The following is a 15,801-nucleotide window of genomic DNA, read 5'->3' as shown; positions in this document are numbered from 1 at the left end:
GGGTGTGAGGGTATATCTACATAATGTGAGGATTAAACGCATGGGGGTGTGAGGGTATATATACATAATGTGAGGATTAAACGCATGGGGTGTGAGGGTATATCTACATAATGTGAGGATTAAACGCATGGGGGTGTGAGGGTATATCTACATAATGTGAGGATTAAACACATGGGGTGTGAGGGTATATATACATAATGTGAGGATTAAACACATGGGGTGTGAGGGTATATCTACATAATGTGAGGATTAAACGCATGGGGGTGTGAGGGTATATATACATAATGTGAGGATTAAACGCATGGGGGTGTGAGGGTATATATACATAATGTGAGGATTAAACGCATGGGGGTGTGAGGGTATATATACATAATGTGAGGATTAAACGCATGGGGTGTGAGGGTATATCTACATAATGTGAGGATTAAACACATGGGGGTGTGAGGGTATATATACATAATGTGAGGATTAAACGCATGCGGGTGTGAGGGTATATCTACATAATGTGAGGATTAAACGCATGGGGGTGTGAGGGTATATCTACATAATGTGAGGATTAAACGCATGGGGGTGTGAGGTTATATCTACATAATGTGAGGATTAAACGCATGGGGTGTGAGGGTATATCTACATAATGTGAGGATTAAACGCATGGGGGTGTGAGAGTATATCTACATAATGTGAGGATTAAACGCATGCGGGTGTGAGGGTATATATACATAATGTGAGGATTATACGCATGGGGTGTGAGGGTATATATACATAATGTGAGGATTAAACGCATGCGGGTGTGAGGTTATATCTACATAATGTGAGGATTAAACGCATGGGGGTGTGAGGTTATATCTACATAATGTGAGGATTAAACGCATGGGGGTGTGAGGGTATATCTACATAATGTGAGGATTAAACGCATGCGGGTGTGAGGGTATATCTACATAATGTGAGGATTAAACGCATGGGGGTGTGAGGGTATATCTACATAATGTGAGGATTAAACGCATGGGGGTGTGAGGGTATATCTACATAATGTGAGGATTAAACGCATGCGGGTGTGAGGGTATATCTACATAATGTGAGGATTAAACGCATGGGGTGTGAGGGTATATATACATAATGTGAGGATTAAACGCATGGGGTGTGAGGGTATATCTACATAATGTGAGGATTAAACGCATGCGGGTGTGAGGGTATATCTACATAATGTGAGGATTAAACGCATGCGGGTGTGAGGGTATATCTACATAATGTGAGGATTAAACGCATGGGGTGTGAGGGTATATATACATAATGTGAGGATTAAACTCATGCGGGTGTGAGGGTATATCTACATAATGTGAGGATTAAACGCATGCGGGTGTGAGGGTATATCTACATAATGTGAGGATTAAACGCATGGGGTGTGAGGGTATATCTACATAATGTGAGGATTAAACGCATGGGGGTGTGAGGGTATATCTACATAATGTGAGGATTAAACGCATGGGGGTGTGAGGGTATATCTACATAATGTGAGGATTAAACGCATGCGGGTGTGAGGGTATATATATGTAACGGGTATTGCCCCCCCCCCAATCGCAGATCTGATGTGGGTGCAAGGAACATACGGTGTTACCATAGGTGTGGTGCATTACCTGTTGGCTCGCAGGAGGGCTGAGCTTCCGCCACGGGGAACCTGGGGCAATTATACTAGGGGTAACCACTTACTCAATTCAGCGCCTCCACCTGCGATGGCTCCCACCAGAGGGGGAGTGGTTCCTCGCAGGACAATACAATAATCACATACACGGGAATATATATATTAACGAGTGACTTTACTAACAAGCAATATAACATATCACGCAATACCTATATATATATATAACCTGTGTCCCTCTCTAGAGGAGACACCTACGGCGTCGCGCAGGACGCTTCCCCAACACCAAGTGATCCCACCCAGTGTCCCGAGAATCCCACCCAATGTCCCGCACTCTTGGAGAGAACGTGGGTGACTGCGCAGTCACAGTTACACTAAGGGCCCGTTGGTGCACTTATGACTGTATGGTACCTGCCGAGCACTCCGGTACTCGGATCAGCAACTGGCTTCGCAAAGGGTCAGACGTGTGATGAATCTGTCTGATCCTCCAACCGAACTCCTTTGTACACAGACCGCCAGGGCGGTCTCCCTCCGGAATAGTCTCTGCGGACCCCAACGTGGGTCCGAACCGCTTCACAGGAACCGCAGCGTCCGCTGAGTCCCTAACTAACACTTGGCACTAACGTGACAGGAACCCTAACCTAGGGCCTGTCCCTGTGGTACCGCAACCTAAAGTGGCTTTGGGGAAAACTCCTAGAGGCCTACCGGGGTTAATAACCTGCCCCACTCCCCTAACTCTTCCCAGCCTTGACTGTACTTACTAAGACCTAACGAGTCCCAGCGCCTACAGCAGCAAGCTGTAACGTGTTACTCACATTTTTAATCTACCAATCTGTGGCAAAAGAACTCCTTCTAGTTTGAACCAGACACTTCTAAAAACCTGTCCTGTTATGGAATCTGCCCCACTGAGCTCCTGAATGTCTTAAAATAACAGCCACGACACTAAGCCCACATAGCGCGCCCCCCCGACACACAGCGCGCCCCCCCGACACACAGCGCGCCCCCCCGAAACACAGCGCGCCCCCCCGACAAACAGCGCGCCCCCCCGACACACAGCACGCCCCCCCGACACACAGCGCGCCCCCCCGACACACAGTGCGCCAACCAGCGACACACAGCGCGTCCCCCCGACACACAGCGCGCCCCCCCCGACACACAGCGCGCCCCCCCGACACACAGCGCGCCCCCCCGACACACAGCGCGCCCCCCCGACACACAGCGCGCCCCCCCCGACACACAGCGCGCCCCCCCGACACACAGCGCGCCCCCCTGACAAACAGCGCCCCCCCGACACACAGCGCGCCCCCCCCGACACACAGCGCGCCCCCCCAACACACAGCGCGCCCCCCCGACACACAGCACGCCCCCCCGACACACAGCGCGTGGAACGGTCACTACCCCACTGATCCTAGCAGTGACAGCGGAGGAAAGCACAGTAATATCACAATATACAGTGTGATTGTTAAAGTCCCCATACTCTGTCACACACCTACCTACACTTCCCGTCACACACCTACCTACACTTCCCGTCACACACCTACCTACACTTCCCGTCACACACCTACCTACACTTCCCGTCACACACCTACCTACACTTCCCGTCACACACCTACCTACACTTCCCGTCACACACCTACCTACACTTCCCGTCACACACCTACCTACACTTCCCGTCACACACCTACCTACACTTCCCGTCACACACCTACCTACACTTCCCGTCACACACCTACCTACACTTCCTGTCACACACCTACCTACACTTCCCGTCACACACCTACCTACACTTCCCATCACACACCATCCTACACTTCCCGTCACACACCATCCTACACTTCCCGTCACACACCATCCTACACTTCCCATCACACACCATCCTACACTTCCCGTCACACACGGCTCTCCTTTTCTGTATTGGAATATTGTACAAACCTTTCTAAAAAGAGCTCGCTCCAATTAAATCGGGCTCCACAATCCCTGAATATACATTATTCACAGCTTTTCATTCACGTTATAATAGACACAGAACACGCACGCACACACACACACACACACACACACACACACACACACACACACACACACACACACACACACACACACACACACACACACACACACACACACACTATTTTTTAAAGTGAAACTTCTTTGGTGGCACCTACAGAGTTATGATGGGAAAAATCTCGTTGCTTGTAATGAAAATGCGTGACGGAAGTTATGTCATGGCCTGGTGATGGGCGTGCAAGCGCCAAAGGGGCCGCCGGACTCCGCGCAAGCGCCAAAGGGGCCGCCGGAATCCGCGCAAGCGCCAAAGGGGCCGCCGGACTCCGCGCAAGCGCCAAAGGGGCCGCCAAACTCCACGCAAGTGCCAAAGGCAGGACACACCCACCCACCCTAGGGCAAGGCTGGCGTATTGGGGTTAGGGCAAGGCTGGCGTATTGGGGTTAGGGCAAGGCTGGCGTATTGGGGTTAGGGCAAGGCTGGCATATTCGAGTTAGGGTAAGGCTGGCGTATTGGGGCTAGGGTAAGGCTGGCATATTCGAGTTACGGTAAGGCTGGCGTATTGGGGCTAGGGTAAGGCTGGCGTATTGGAGTTAGGATAAGGCTGGCGTATTGGGGTTAGGGCAAGGCTGGCATATTCGAGTTAGGGTAAGGCTGGCGTATTGGGGCTAGGGTAAGGCTGGCGTATTGGGGTTAGGGTAAAGCTGGCGTATTGGAGTTAGGATAAGGCTGGCGTATTGGGGTTAGGGTAAAGCTGGCGTATTCAGGTTGGGGTAAGGGTGGCATATTCGGGTTAGGGTGGCATATTCGGGTACGGTTGGCATATTCAGGTTGGGGTAAGGCTGGCATATGCAGGTTGGGGTAAGGCTGGCATATTCGGGTTGGGGTAAGGCTGGCATATTCGGGTTGGGGTAAGGCTGGCATATTCAGGTTGGGGTAAGGCTGGCATATTCAGGTTGGGGTAAGGCTGGCATATTCAGGTTGGGGTAAGGCTGGCATATTCAGGTTGGGGTAAGGCTGGCATATTCGGGTTGGGGTAAGGCTGGCATATTCAGGTTGGGTTAAGGCTGGCATATTCAGGTTGGGGTAAGGCTGGCATATTCGGGTTGGGGTAAGGCTGGCATATTCAGGTTGGGTTAAGGCTGGCATATTCAGGTTGGGTTAAGGCTGGCATATTCAGGTTGGGGTAAGGCTGGCATATTCAGGTTGGGGTAAGGCTGGCATATTCAGGTTGGGGTAAGGCTGGCATATTCAGGTTGGGGTAAGGCTGGCATATTCAGGTTGGGGTAAGGCTGGCATATTCGGGTTGGGGTAAGGCTGGCATATTCAGGTTGGGGTAAGGCTGGCATATTCAGGTTGGGGTAAGGCTGGCATATTCAGGTTGGGGTAAGGCTGGCATATTCAGGTTGGGGTAAGGCTGGCATATTCAGGTTGGGGTAAGGCTGGCATATTCAGGTTGGGGTAAGGCTGGCATATTCAGGTTGGGGTAAGGCTGGCATATTCAGGTTGGGGTAAGGCTCCCATATTCAGGTTAGGGTAAGGCTGGCATATTCAGGTTGGGGTAAGGCTGGCATATTCAGGTTAGGGTTGGTATACTAGGGTTTGGGTTAGTCTGGTGTATTAGTATATTAGGTTGGCGTATTAGGGTTGGCGTATTAGGGTTAGGGTAAGGCTGGTGCATTAGTATATTAGGCTGGTGTATTAGGGTTGGTATATTTGGGTTGGGGTTGAGCTGCTGTATTAGGGTCAGTATATTAGGCTGGCGTATTAGGGTTGGTATATTAGGCTGGCGTATTAGGGTAAGGCTGGTGCATTAGTATATTAGGCTGGCGTATTAGGGTAAGGCTGGTGCATTAGTATATTAGGCTGGCGTATTAGGGTCAGTATATTAGGCTGGCGTATTAGGGTCAGTATATTAGGCTGGCGTATTAGGGTCAGTATATTAGGCTGGCGTATTAGGGTCAGTATATTAGGCTGGCGTATTAGGGTCAGTATATTAGGTTGGCGTATTAGGGTCAGTATATTAGGCTGGCGTATTAGGGTCAGTATATTAGGCTGGTGCATTGGTATATTAGGCTGGCGTATTAGGGTCAGTATATTAGGCTGGCGTATTAGGGTAAGGCTGGTGCATAAGTATATTAGGCTGGCGTATTAGGGTCAGTATATTAGGCTGGCGTATTAGGGTTGGTATATTAGGCTGGCGTATTAGGGTTGGTATATTAGGCTGGCGTATTAGGGTCAGGCTGGTGCATTAGTATATTAGGCTGGCGTATTAGGGTTGGTATACTAGGGTTTGGGTTAGTCTGGTGTATTAGTATATTAGGTTGGCGTATTAGGGTTGGCGTATTAGGGTTAGGGTAAGGCTGGTGCATTAGTATATTAGGCTGGTGTATTAGGGTTGGTATATTTGGGTTGGGGTTGAGCTGCTGTATTAGGGTCAGTATATTAGGCTGGCGTATTAGGGTCAGGCTGGTGCATTAGTATATTAGGCTGGCGTATTAGGGTTGGTATATTAGGCTGGCGTATTAGGGTTGGTATATTAGGCTGGCGTATTAGGGTTGGTATATTAGGCTGGCGTATTAGGGTTGGTATATTAGGCTGGCGTATTAGGGTTGGTATATTAGGCTGGCGTATTAGGGTCAGTATATTAGGCTGGCGTATTAGGGTTGGTATATTAGGCTGGCGTATTAGGGTTGGTATATTAGGCTGGCGTATTAGGGTCAGGCTGGTGCATTAGTATATTAGGCTGGCGTATTAGGGTTGGTATATTAGGCTGGCGTATTAGGGTTGGTATATTAGGCTGGCGTATTAGGGTCAGTATATTAGGCTGGCGTATTAGGGTCAGTATATTAGGTTGGCGTATTAGGGTCAGTATATTAGGCTGGCGTATTAGGGTTGGTATATTAGGCTGGCGTATTAGGGTAAGTCTGGTGCATTAGTATATTAGGCTGGCGTATTAGGGTAAGTCTGGTGTATTAGTATATTAGGCTGGCGTATTAGGGTTGGTATATTAGGCTGGCGTATTAGGGTTGGTATATTAGGTTTGGCGTATTAGGGTTGGTATATTAGGCTGGCGTATTAGGGTTGGTATATTAGGCTGGCGTATTAGGGTTGGTATATTAGGCTGGCGTATTAGGGTTGGTATATTAGGCTGGCGTATTAGGGTCAGTATATTAGGCTGGCGTATTAGGGTCAGGCTGGTGCATTAGTATATTAGGCTGGCGTATTAGGGTCAGGCTTAGGCTGAACAAGCCTGTTATTTATCCTGCTGCCGGTCACATATAATAAGACCGAGCCTGGCTTCCTCATTGGTATGATGTCATTTAACCCCTTCCCTGCCGGAGAATCACATGAATACATTTCTGATAAACAACACGGACTCCGGGAAATGGGTTCCTGCAGGAGCAGCCAACGCCAGTCCTCAGGGGCCACACACAGGTCTTCAGGATATCCCTGCTTCAGCACAGGTGGCTCAATCAGCCCAGCTTCAGCACAGATTGCTCAATCAGTCCCAGCTTCAGCACAGGTGGCTCACTCAGTGGTGCAGTCGAAGGCTGGGCCTCCTGTGCTGAAGCAGGGATATCCTGAAAACCGGACCTGTTGGTGGCCCCTGAGGACTGGATTTGGCCGCCCCTGGGTTACTATGTAATGTTCGTTCTGCTTGTCTCCAGGTTGTTGTTATATAAAGCAGCCTGTGCAGAAACTCCTTACCCAAAGAGCTCACACTCGTCTGTTAACGTGTCCAATAACTTATCAGTCCCTTTGGGTCACCTGTTGTGCTAGGGTCTGTAATTCCACCCAGAACCTCCCATCGCACAAACTGCTTGCAGTCCACTAGAACCGGATCTCCCCAACATCCTCACATCCCTCTGAACTTCCCCCTTGACCCATGAGCTTACAAAGGCAAGACACACCCACCCACCCTAGGGCAAGGCTGGCGTATTGGGGTTAGGGCAAGGCTGGCGTATTGGGGTTAGGGCAAGGCTGGCGTATTGGGGTTAGGGCAAGGCTGGCGTATTGGGGTTAGGCCAAGGCTGGCGTATTGGGGTAAGGGCAAGGCTGGCATATTCAAGTTAGGGTAAGGCTGGCGTATTGGGGCTAGGGTAAGGCTGGCGTATTGGGGTTAGGGCAAGGCTGGCGTATTTGGGTTAGGGCAAGGCTGGCGTATTGGGGTTAGGGTAAGGCTGGCGTATTGGGGCTAGGGCAAGGCTGGCGTATTGGGGTTAGGGCAAGGCTGGCATATTCGAGTTAGGGTAAGGCTGGCGTATTGGGGCTAGGGTAAGGCTGGCGTATTGGGGTTAGGGTAAAGCTGGCGTATTGGGGCTAGGGTAAGGCTGGCGTATTGGGGTTAGGGTAAAGCTGGCGTATTGGAGTTAGGGTAAAGCTGGCGTATTCAGGTTGGGGTAAGGGTGGCATATTCGGGTTAGGGTGGCATATTCGGGTACGGCTGGCATATGCAGGTTGGGGTAAGGCTGGCATATTCGGGTTGGGGTAAGGCTGGCATATTCAGGTTGGGGTAAGGCTGGCATATTCAGGTTGGGGTAAGGCTGGCATATTCAGGTTGGGGTAAGGCTGGCATATTCGGGTTGGGGTAAGGCTGGCATATTCGGGTTGGGGTAAGGCTGGCATATTCAGGTTGGGGTAAGGCTGGCATATTCGGGTTGGGGTAAGGCTGGCATATTCAGGTTGGGGTAAGGCTGGCATATTCAGGTTGGGGTAAGGCTGGCATATTCAGGTTGGGGTAAGGCTGGCATATTCGGGTTGGGGTAAGGCTGCCATATTCAGGTTGGGGTAAGGCTGGCATATTCAGGTTGGGGTAAGGCTGGCATATTCAGGTTAGGGTTGGTATACTAGGGTTTGGGTTAGTCTGGTGTATTAGTATATTAGGTTGGCGTATTAGGGTTGTTATATTAGGGTTAGGGTAAGGCTGGTGCCTTAGTATATTAGGCTGGTGTATTAGGGTTGGTATATTTGGGTTGGGGTTGAGCTGCTGTATTAGGGTCAGTATATTAGGCTGGCGTATTAGGGTAAGGCTGGTGCATTAGTATATTAGGCTGGCGTATTAGGGTTGGTATATTAGGCTGGCGTATTAGGGTCAGGCTGGTGCATTAGTATATTAGGTTGGCGTATTAGGGTTGGTATATTAGGCTGGCGTATTAGGGTTGGTATATTAGGTTGGCGTATTAGGGTAAGGCTGGTGCATGAGTATATTAGGCTGGCGTATTAGGGTCAGGCTGGTGCATTAGTATATAAGGCACACACTTACCTACACTTCCCGTCACACACCATCCTACACTTCCCGTCACACACCATCCTACACTTCCCGTCACACACCTACCTACACTTCCCGTCACACACCTACCTACACTTCCCGTCACACACCTACCTACACTTCCCGTCACACACCTACCTACACTTCCCGTCACACACCTACCTACACTTCCTGTCACACACCTACCTACACTTCCCGTCACACACCTACCTACACTTCCCATCACACACCATCCTACACTTCCCGTCACACACCATCCTACACTTCCCGTCACACACGGCTCTCCTTTTCTGTATTGGAATATTGTACAAACCTTTCTAAAAAGAGCTCGCTCCAATTAAATCGGGCTCCACAATCCCTGAATATACATTATTCACAGCTTTTCATTCACGTTATAATAGACACAGAACACGCACACACACACACACACACAACACACACACACACACAACACACACACACACACACACACACACACACACACACACACACACACACACACACACACACACACACACACACACACACACACACACACACTATTTTTTAAAGTGAAACTTCTTTGGTGGCACCTACAGAGTTATGATGGGAAAAATCTCGTTGCTTGTAATGAAAATGCGTGACGGAAGTTATGTCATGGCCTGGTGATGGGCGTGCAAGCGCCAAAGGGGCCGCCGGACTCCGCGCAAGCGCCAAAGGGGCCGCCGGAATCCGCGCAAGCGCCAAAGGGGCCGCCGGACTCCGCGCAAGCGCCAAAGGGGCCGCCGGAATCCGCGCAAGCGCCAAAGGGGCCGCCGGACTCCGCGCAAGCGCCAAAGGGGCCGCCGGAATCCGCGCAAGCGCCAAAGGGGCCGCCGGAATCCGCGCAAGCGCCAAAGGCAGGACACACCCACCCACCCTAGGGCAAGGCTGGCGTATTGGGGTTAGGGCAAGGCTGGCGTATTGGGGTTAGGGCAAGGCTGGCGTATTGGGGCTAGGGTAAGGCTGGCATATTCGAGTTAGGGTAAGGCTGGCGTATTGGGGCTAGGGTAAGGCTGGCATATTCGAGTTAGGGTAAGGCTGGCGTATTGGGGCTAGGGTAAGGCTGGCGTATTGGGGTTAGGGTAAAGCTGGCGTATTGGAGTTAGGGTAAAGCTGGCGTATTCAGGTTGGGGTAAGGGTGGCATATTCGGGTTAGGGTGGCATATTCGGGTACGGCTGGCATATTCAGGTTGGGGTAAGGCTGGCATATGCAGGTTGGGGTAAGGCTGGCATATTCGGGTTGGGGTAAGGCTGGCATATTCAGGTTGGGGTAAGGCTGGCATATTCAGGTTGGGGTAAGGCTGGCATATTCAGGTTGGGGTAAGGCTGGCATATTCAGGTTGGGGTAAGGCTGGCATATTCGGGTTGGGGTAAGGCTGCCATATTCAGGTTGGGGTAAGGCTGGCATATTCAGGTTGGGGTAAGGCTGGCATATTCAGGTTAGGGTTGGTATACTAGGGTTTGGGTTAGTCTGGTGTATTAGTATATTAGGTTGGCGTATTAGGGTTGTTATATTAGGGTTAGGGTAAGGCTGGTGCCTTAGTATATTAGGCTGGTGTATTAGGGTTGGTATATTTGGGTTGGGGTTGAGCTGCTGTATTAGGGTCAGTATATTAGGCTGGCGTATTAGGGTCAGGCTGGTGCATTAGTATATTAGGTTGGCGTATTAGGGTTGGTATATTAGGCTGGCGTATTAGGGTTGGTATATTAGGTTGGCGTATTAGGGTAAGGCTGGTGCATGAGTATATTAGGCTGGCGTATTAGGGTCAGGCTGGTGCATTAGTATATAAGGCTGGCGTATTAGGGTCAGGCTTAGGCTGAACAAGCCTGTTATTTATCCTGCTGCCGGTCACATATAATAAGACCGAGCCTGGCTTCCTCATTGGTATGATGTCATTTAACCCCTTCCCTGCCGGAGAATCACATGAATACATTTCTGATAAACAACACGGACTCCGGGAAATGGGTTCCTGCAGGAGTAGCCAACTCCGGTCCTCAGGGGCCACACACAGGTCTTCAGGATATCCCTGCTTCAGCACAGGTGGCTCAATCAGCCCAGCTTCAGCACAGATTGCTCAATCAGTCCCAGCTTCAGCACAGGTGGCTCACTCAGTGGTGCAGTCGAAGGCTGAGCCTCCTGTGCTGAAGCAGGGATATCCTGAAAACCGGACCTGTTGGTGGCCCCTGAGGACTGGATTTGGCCGCCCCTGGGTTACTATGTAATGTTCGTTCTGCTTGTCTCCAGGTTGTTGTTATATAAAGCAGCCTGTGCAGAAACTCCTTACCCAAAGAGCTCACACTCGTCTGTTAACGTGTCCAATAACTTATCAGTCCCTTTGGGTCACCTGTTGTGCTAGGGTCTGTAATTCCACCCAGAACCTCCCATCGCACAAACTGCTTGCAGTCCACTAGAACCGGATCTCCCCAACATCCTCACATCCCTCTGAACTTCCCCCTTGACCCATGAGCTTACAATCCGTCAACAGCGAGCAGGGTGGGAAACACTTTTCAGAAACACAATGAATACTAGAAGCAGGTCACTGCTCGGAAGCAGCAGGGTGGGGGGCGGAGGAGGGTGGGGGGCGCAGGAGGGTGGGGGGCGCAGGAGGGTGGGGGGCGGAGGGGGAACGTGAAGGAGTCCTTCACTGAAAGAGTGGTGAGTCTGTCGATCAGCCGCCCAGCAGAGGTGATTAAGGTTAAAACAGGGAAACGATTCAAAAAGCAGATTTAGGATGTACACAAGAGGGGAGGGGGGGCATGTACACAAGAGGGGAGGGGGGGCAGGTACACAAGAGGGGAGGGGGGGCATGTACACAAGAGGGGAGGGGGGGCATGTACACAAGAGGGGAGGGGGGGCATGTACACAAGAGGGGAGGGGGCTGGGATTCAGATCTACTGTTCCTCTTTGGGTTATTAAGAGACCCGGGCAGGTAAATAATCTCTTACCTGTCCGCAGACGTTGCAGTTCGGTGCTCAGAGTCACAGGAGGTCCTCCACGGGTAACGCAAAGCAGGTCTCCAGGTGGGCTGCAGGAGGGCAGGCAGCGGGGGGTCTGTGCGCCCCCTAAATCCTCTTCCCAGCAGTCATGAAGCACCAAGGGACAGGGCGTCAGGTCATCACAAACCCTGGGCAGGAGGAGAAGGTCTCTCTGCCAACGCTCCCCTGTGTTATGCAGGGGGTCTGGAGATGGGCAGGGGGTCTGGAGATGGATGCAGGGGGTCTGGAGATGGGCAGGGGGTCTGGAGATGGACGCAGGGGGTCTGGAGATGGACGCAGGGGGTCTGGAGATGGACGCAGGGGGTCTGGAGATGGACGCAGGGGGTCTGGAGATGGACGCAGGGGGTCTGGAGATGGACGCAGGGGGTCTGGAAATGGACGCAGGGGGTCTGGAGATGGACGCAGGGGGTCTGGAAATGGACGCAGGGGGTCTGGAGATGGACAGGGGGTCTGGAGATGGACGCAGGTCACTGGGAGCTGCGAAAATAAAAAGCAGAAGCTGGATGTGAAAGTAAATAGGGGAGAAGGCGGAGGAGGAGGCTGAGGGAGCACTTCCTGATTCTGAGCTCTGCATGTCAGTGAGAGCAGGAGGCGGAGCACAGGCTTCAGGTGCTGACAAACCCCTCCCTTCCGGCAGCAGCTCAGCTGGGAGTGTGCTACCTGTGCACAGGTAAAGGGGCAGAGGTGTGCTGCCTGCGCACTGGTAAAGGGGCAGAGGTGTGCCGCCTGCGCACTGGTAAAAGGGCAGAAGTGTGCTGCCTGCGCACAGGTAAAGGGGCAGAGGTGTGCCGCCTGCGCACTGGTAAAGGGGCAGAGGTGTGCCGCCTGCGCACTGGTAAAGGGGCAGAGGTGTGCCGCCTGCGCACAGGTAAAGGGGCAGAGGTGTGCTGCCTGCGCACAGGTAAAGGGGCAGAGGTGTGCTGCCTGTGCACAGGTAAAGGGGCAGAAGTGTGCTGCCTGTGCACAGGTAAAGGGGCAGAGGTGTGCTGCCTGTGCACAGGTAAAGGGGCAGAGGTGTGCTACGTGCGCACAGGTAAAGGGGCAGAGGTGTGCAGCCTGTGCACAGGTAAAGGGGCAGAGGTGTGCTGCCTGTGCACAGGTAAAGGGGCAGAGGTGTGCTACGTGCGCACAGGTAAAGGGGCAGAAGTGTGCTGCCTGTGCACAGGTAAAGGGGCAGAGGTGTGCTACGTGCGCACAGGTAAAGGGGCAGAGGTGTGCCGCCTGTGCACAGGTAAAGGGGCAGAGGTGTGCTGCCTGTGCACAGGTAAAGGGGCAGAGGTGTGCTACGTGCGCACAGGTAAAGGGGCAGAGGTGTGCCGCCTGCGCACAGGTAAAGGGGCAGAGGTGTGCTGCCTGCGCACTGGTAAAGGGGCAGAGGTGTGCTGCCTGCGCACAGGTAAAGGGGCAGAGGTGTGCTACGTGCGCACAGGTAAAGGGGCAGAGGTGCGCTGCCTGCGCACAGGTAAATGGGCAGAGGTGTGCTACGTGCGCACAGGTAAATGGGCAGAGGTGTGCCGCCTGCGCACAGGTAAAGGGGCAGAGGTGTGCTGCCTGCGCACTGGTAAAGGGGCAGAGGTGTGCTGCCTGCGCACAGGTAAAGGGGCAGAGATGTGCTACGTGCGCACAGGTAAAGGGGCAGAGGTGCGCTGCCTGCGCACAGGTAAATGGGCAGAGGTGCGCTACGTGCGCACAGGTAAATGGGTAGAGGTGTGCTATCAGCACACAGGTAAAGAGGCAGAGGTGTGCAACCTGTGCACAGGTAAAGGGGCAGAGGTGTGCTACGTGCGCACAGGTAAAGGGGCAGAGATGTGCAACCTGTGCCCAGGTAAAGGGGCAGAGGTGTTCTACGTGCGCACAGGTAAATAGGCAGAGGTGTGCTACGTGCGCACAGGTAAATAGGCAGAGGTGTGCTACGTGCGCACAGGTAAATGGGTAGAGGTGTGCTATCAGCACACAGGTAAAGAGGCAGAGGTGTGCCGCCTGCGCACAGGTAAAGGGGCAGAGGTGTGCTACGTGCGCACAGGTAAAGGGGCAGAGGTGTGCTGCCTGTGCACAGGTAAAGGGGCAGAGGTGTGCTACGTGTGCACAGGTAAAGGGGCAGAGATGTGCTGCCTGTGCACAGGTAATGGGGCAGAGGTGTGCTACGTGCGCACAGGTAAAGGGGCAGAGGTGTGCTACGTGCGCACAGGTAAAGGGGCAGAGGTGTGCTACCTGCGCACAGGTAAAGGAGCAGAGGTGTGCTACGTGTGCACAGGTAAAGGGGCAGAGATGTGCTGCCTGTGCACAGGTAAAGGGCCAGAGGTGTGCTGCCTGTGCACAGGTAAAGGGGCCAGAGGTGTGCTGCCTGTGCACAGGTAAAGGGGCCAGAGGTGTGCTGCCTGTGCACAGGTAAAGGGGCAGAGGTGTGCTGCCTGTGCACAGGTAAAGGGGCAGAGGTGTGCTAACATCGCACCACAGGCATGGTGCTGGGCTCTGCTTATACTGTACCCAGAGACAGAAATAACAGCTTCAGGAGATCTTCAGACTCCTAAACGATGTGGGATATAAACCCAGGACTGGCTGAGCCTGACCCTAATAATCTAATTAGTATGGGATATAAACCCAGGACTGTCTGAGCCTGACCCTAATAATCTAATTAGTATGGGATATAAACCCAGGACTGTCTGAGCCTGACCCTAATCTAATTAGTATGGGATATAAACCCAGGACTGGCTGAGCCTGACCCTAATCTAATTAGTATGGGATATAAACCCAGGACTGTCTGAGCCTGACCCTAATAATCTATTGGGATGGGATATAAACCCAGGACTGGCTGAGCCTGACCCTAATCTAATTAGTATGGGATATAAACCCAGGACTGGCTGAGCCTGACCCTAATCTAATTAGTATGGGATATAAACCCAGGACTGGCTGAGCCTGACCCTAATAATCTATTAGTATGGGATATAAAGCCAGGACTGTCTGAGCCTGACCCTAATCTAATTAGTATGGGATATAAACCCAGGACTGGCTGAGCCTGACCCTAATAATCTATTGGTATGGGATATAAACCCAGGACTGGCTGAGCCTGACCCTAATCTAATTAGTATGGGATATAAACCCAGGACTGGCTGAGCCTGACCCTAATAATCTATTAGTATGGGATATAAACCCAGGACTGGCTGAGCCTGACCCTAATAATCTATTGGGATGGGATATAAACCCAGGACTGGCTGAGCCTGACCCTAATCTAATTAGTATGGGATATAAACCCAGGACTGGCTGAGCCTGACCCTAATCTAATTAGTATGGGATATAACCCAGGACTGGCTGAGCCTGACCCTAATAATCTATTAGTATGGGATATAAAGCCAGGACTGTCTGAGCCTGACCCTAATCTAATTAGTATGGGATATAAACCCAGGACTGGCTGAGCCTGACCCTAATAATCTATTGGTATGGGATATAAACCCAGGACTGGCTGAGCCTGACCCTAATAATCTATTAGTATGGGATATAAACCCAGGACTGGCTGAGCCTGACCCTAATAATCTAATTAGTATGGGATATAAACCCAGGACTGTCTGAGCCTGACCCTAATCTAATTAGTATGGGATATAAACCCAGGACTGGCTGAGCCTGACCCTAATCTAATTAGTATGGGATATAAACCCAGGACTGTCTGAGCCTGACCCTAATGATCTATTGGGATGGGATATAAACCCAGGACTGGCTGAGCCTGACCCTAATCTAATTAGTATGGGATATAAACCCAGGACTGGCTGAGCCTGACCCTAATCTAATTAGTATGGGATATAAACCCAGGACTGGCTGAGCCTGACCCTAATAATCTATTAGTATGGGATATAAAGCCAGGACTGTCTGAGCCTGA

General features: G+C 51.8%; 1 protein-coding gene across 1 annotated transcript in view; it reads right to left on the bottom strand.

Moving 5' to 3' along the window:
- IRF5 (interferon regulatory factor 5) overlaps positions 1–12,516 on the bottom strand; it is a 179,252-nt gene extending 166,736 nt beyond the window's left edge. Inside the window, exon 1 of the mRNA XM_075599255.1 lies at positions 11,880–12,516. The gene's annotated coding sequence lies outside the window, so the exon portion shown is untranslated. The remainder of the gene's footprint in view (positions 1–11,879) is intronic.
- Between the last annotated feature and the right edge of the window lie 3,285 nt (positions 12,517–15,801).

This window comes from Ascaphus truei, chromosome 5 (assembly GCF_040206685.1).
Source record: "Ascaphus truei isolate aAscTru1 chromosome 5, aAscTru1.hap1, whole genome shotgun sequence".
In the NCBI taxonomy this organism is placed as follows: domain Eukaryota; kingdom Metazoa; phylum Chordata; class Amphibia; order Anura; family Ascaphidae; genus Ascaphus; species Ascaphus truei.
This window is presented reverse-complemented; position numbering and strand designations above follow the sequence as displayed.